Source organism: Tasmannia lanceolata, unplaced genomic scaffold, assembly GCF_043159265.1.
Source record: "Tasmannia lanceolata isolate RefF3 unplaced genomic scaffold, GAP_Taslan_0.1 ptg000003l, whole genome shotgun sequence".
Lineage (NCBI taxonomy): Eukaryota > Viridiplantae > Streptophyta > Magnoliopsida > Canellales > Winteraceae > Tasmannia > Tasmannia lanceolata.
This window is the reverse complement of record NW_027518680.1, coordinates 44,256,976-44,261,101: the sequence shown is the minus strand read 5'-3', so window position 1 is coordinate 44,261,101 and position 4,126 is coordinate 44,256,976. Positions and strand designations below refer to the sequence as shown.

Below are 4,126 nucleotides of genomic sequence, written 5' to 3'. Positions count from 1 at the left end.
ATTTCTTACAACAATTTATCTGGTGAAATTCCTAGTGTGTTGGACAACTGTCTTGGTTTAGACTACCTTTATATGGATAATAACTTTCTTCAAGGAATCATTCCATCATCATTGAGTACTTTAAAAAGTATGCGGGAGCTAGATCTTTCACACAATAACTTTTCAGGAAAGATTCCAAAATACTTGGAGAAGTTTCATTTCCTTGAGCATCTAAATCTCTCTTTTAATGATCTTGAGGGTGAAATGCCAAAAGAAGGGATCTTCAAAAATGCAAGTGCAATTTCAGTCCAGGGAAACAACAAACTTTGTGGTTGTATATTAGAGCTACAGTTGCCCGCATGTTCTGTACAAGTTTACAGGAAACGTGGACGGTCCCACTCTCTAAAAGCAATAATTTCAATAGCAAGTTCGGTTTTATGCTTAATTTTATTCTCATGTTTCTTCTCAATTTTTTATTACATAAGAAAGTCATGAAAGGAATCGAGAAAGGAACATTTCACCACATCTTCTTTCGAGGAACAATGTTCAAAAGTTTCTTATGCCGAGCTTCTTAGAGCAACTAATGGGTTTTCTTTGGACAATTTGATTGGTGAGGAAGTTATGGTTCTGTATATAAAGGAATTTTGGACCACATGCAAACAACTATTGCAGTGAAGGTACTCAACCTTCAACAACGAGGAGCTTATAACAGCTTGATGCTGACTGTGAAGCCCTAAGAATATCCGGCATCGAAATCTCATTAGGATATTAACTTCTTGCTCAAGTATCGATTTCCATGGGAATGATTTCAAAGCTTTAGTTTTTGAGTACATGCCTAATGGGAATTTGGAGAGGTGGTTGCATCAAGGAGGAGATGGGCGATATCCATTGAGGAACTTGACCCTTATTCAAAGGCTAAACATAGCCATTGATGTGGCTTCTGCATTGGATTATCTTCATCACCATGGCCAAACACCAATTATTCATCGCGATTTAAAACCAAGCAACATTCTTCTTAATGATGACATGAATGCCCATTTGAGTGATTTTGGATTGGCAAAGTTCCTTTTCAAAGCCAACGATAGTCGCTCAGAAAATCAAACCAACTCAATGGGGATAAAGGGATCTATAGGATATATTGCTCCAGGTAAACAATTATAATATTTTTTATTTAGTTATTTCTCATCTTATAACTGATTTTTCAATAACATGGATTTATGATGAAGCTTAAATTTTCATAACGCCATGCTTTCCTTCTCACAAGATCAAGATTTTGATTACTGTATTAATGTTTAAATGACAGAGCATGGGATAGGTGGAAAGGCATCGACGCATGGAGATGTGTATAGTTATGGGATCCTTTTGCTGGAAATATTTACAGGAAAGAGACCTACTGATAACATATTTACAGACAGTCAAAGTCTATCAATTTGCTAAGATGGCTTTGCCTGATCGAGTGATGAAGATTGTGTATCCACAACTACTTTCTGAAGAAGTTGAAACTATCATCAACAACAAGGACAACGAAATTCAAAGCAACATGGGAAATAGAATCCATGATTGTTTGTTGTCGGTGTTGGTGTATCATGTTGTAAAGAATCACCGAGAGAACGAATGGGGATGGGAGATGTTGTCATGGAATTGCATGAGATTAAGGATGTATATCTTGGTACCAGGGTCTATCGTGGTATGTGAAATAGGAGGTATGGCCTTATATGAAGGATCATTTTATCTCAATAAATACTAGAGTATTAATCAAAATAGGGTGGTTCGCCACTAAAGGAGTCGCTAAACATAAAATTTCTCATCCTCTAAGAGATGTGCAAGTGTCGTGGAGAGGTTACATGTGGTCAATGTCAATTTGATTTGCATAATCTTTAATGCATCTCTAGGTTATTGATATTTGTTGTATTTTTTCCTTTTTTTCTCTAACTATTTGTGTGGAAATAGTAGAAAAGAAATCGTGTGTTGAGAAATTTGTTAAGCAAAATCTGATCTGATCGTGCACAAGAGAAAGGCAATAATAGAAATAAAATCAAGCCGCAATATGAACACCAAATTTTTATATGGTTCGGCCAAGATGCTTACATCCATAGGAAAGAACATAATCTTCCACTAAAATAAATAAATAAGGGAGATGATTTTCTCGCCCCCGTAAGATAATGCCCCCCCCCCACCTTTTAAGGTGATTTGACATCAAAATGCGTTAAAAGGGGGGCGCATTATCCTACAGGGGTTGAAAAATTGATCTCCCAAAAATAAAAATACAAGGATTCCAGCGGCATTAAGTCATAAACCTGTAAACTGCAACCTTTCCCCTTGTTCTCTCAACCAAGATTGTACACTAGAGTACCCAAGTGAAGACTCGACAAGAGAAAGTACACACACTCTCTCTCTCTCTCTCTCTCTCTCTCTCTCTCTCTCTTGTTCCACTCACCTACACGCTAAGTCAAATTTTCCTCTCTTTGTAGGGACTCTTTCATTTTTTTAGTCATTGGTCCAAGAGAGAGTTTCCCATTTTGGTTTCCTACTAAAAGAACATTACTACGTAGCAAACAAAACACATTCCCAATAAATTTCACATTGGCTTTTTCTAAGCTACCTGAAGATTTTCTATGGGCATTATCACCGCTTCATTGTCGCAGTAAACCAACATTGGCCTTCCAAAGTACCAACTACCGACCATCGAATAATCTTTATTTTAACTCCACCTTACTCTATTAACACGACAAATGTACATTTGTAGTTGCCAATTAGTTGACTCACCCAATCATCCTAAAAGAGGGATCTCGATCCGTCTTCCTCATCGCAAGAACTACCACCTCTTTACCATTGTCTGTAATCTAGAAACTCTTCTCTGCACCAACAAGACGATACAATTTGCCACACTTCTCTCATGTCATCAAAACCATACGACTTGTGATTTACATGGATCCCCCCATAATTGAATACATGCAAACCCTGGAGACTAATTAGCTAAGTTATGCTATGTTCTTCAGTATCCTTGGGACACATGCCATACAAAATGTATGAACCACTCCATTGAATACCTTGACCTTTACTGTTCCAATTCCCATCGTGTCACAAGTTTACTCACCACCCCAGGACACTACATAGGTCCTTATTTTCTAGAAGATATCAAAATGTCTCCTCTAAGAGCGTACATGAACAAAGTCCCTGGAATCTAAAATCTACTCATCATGAGAAGAAGTGTAATTACTTGTGGAGACGTTAAGATCATCTCTAGACATTTTACTCTGCTCATCCATTTTTCCCATCATTTTTAGCACCATTGTTCGATTTATTAGCTCATTTCAAAAAATACCTTTTGATGTGGCTGTATCTCTTACAATGAAAATATTGCAGGCTTTTATTATGACCTTAGGTGTAAGCCCAAGGGTTCAACCCTTCCTTGTTTTGATGCTCAACAAACCCAAATTGGTTATATGTTGCTAATGGCTTTTCTAGTATTGTGATTTAGACAGATAAAATCAAAGTCAACACTTCTAGCTAAAAGTCAAATAGGGCTAGCTTGGAATTGATCTTCATGTTGGTGAACTTCCCATGCACTACAAGAAGTCCAAGGAAATGAAGAAAGTCACAAGCCCCTAGAGCATATTTAAGAGTCTATTCACAAGCTCAAGAGCCTACATGGATAGGGGTGTCAATTTTGGCTCGGGCTCGGAAGCTCACTCGAGCTCGGCTCGAATCCTTAACGAGCCGAGCCCGAGTTAGGCCAGGCTCGGCTCGGCTCGGCTCGTTAAGGCTCGTTAAGAATTTAATATATTTAAATATATATATTATATATTAATATATACATTAAAAGGGTTGTCCATGGAGTGAAAAGGGGGGGCAAAATATGTCACTTCATTTTTTGAACCCCATTTGTTACTAGGACCACCCCCCATAGTGTAAAAAAAGTAGTCAAATTATACTAGTAGGGCTGTCCAGGGAAGATGAGGGGTGTGAACATAATATAACCCGAGCTCGGTAAGGCTCGCGAGCCTGACCGAGCCGAGCCTCACTTGTGAGCTTAACGAGCAGAGCCGAGCCTGGCCAAGCTCGGCTCGGCTCGGCTCGTTTACACCCTTATACATGGAGGTGCAAGAGAAGCTAACACAATCAAGAACCTAGTTAGTTATCTTTT

At 38.4% G+C, this 4,126-nt stretch overlaps 1 pseudogene; it reads left to right on the top strand.

Moving 5' to 3' along the window:
• Positions 1-810: 810 nt before the first annotated feature.
• On the top strand, positions 811-1,416 carry LOC143869809 (putative LRR receptor-like serine/threonine-protein kinase At3g47570 pseudogene; annotated as a pseudogene).
• The last annotated feature ends 2,710 nt before the right edge of the window (positions 1,417-4,126 follow it).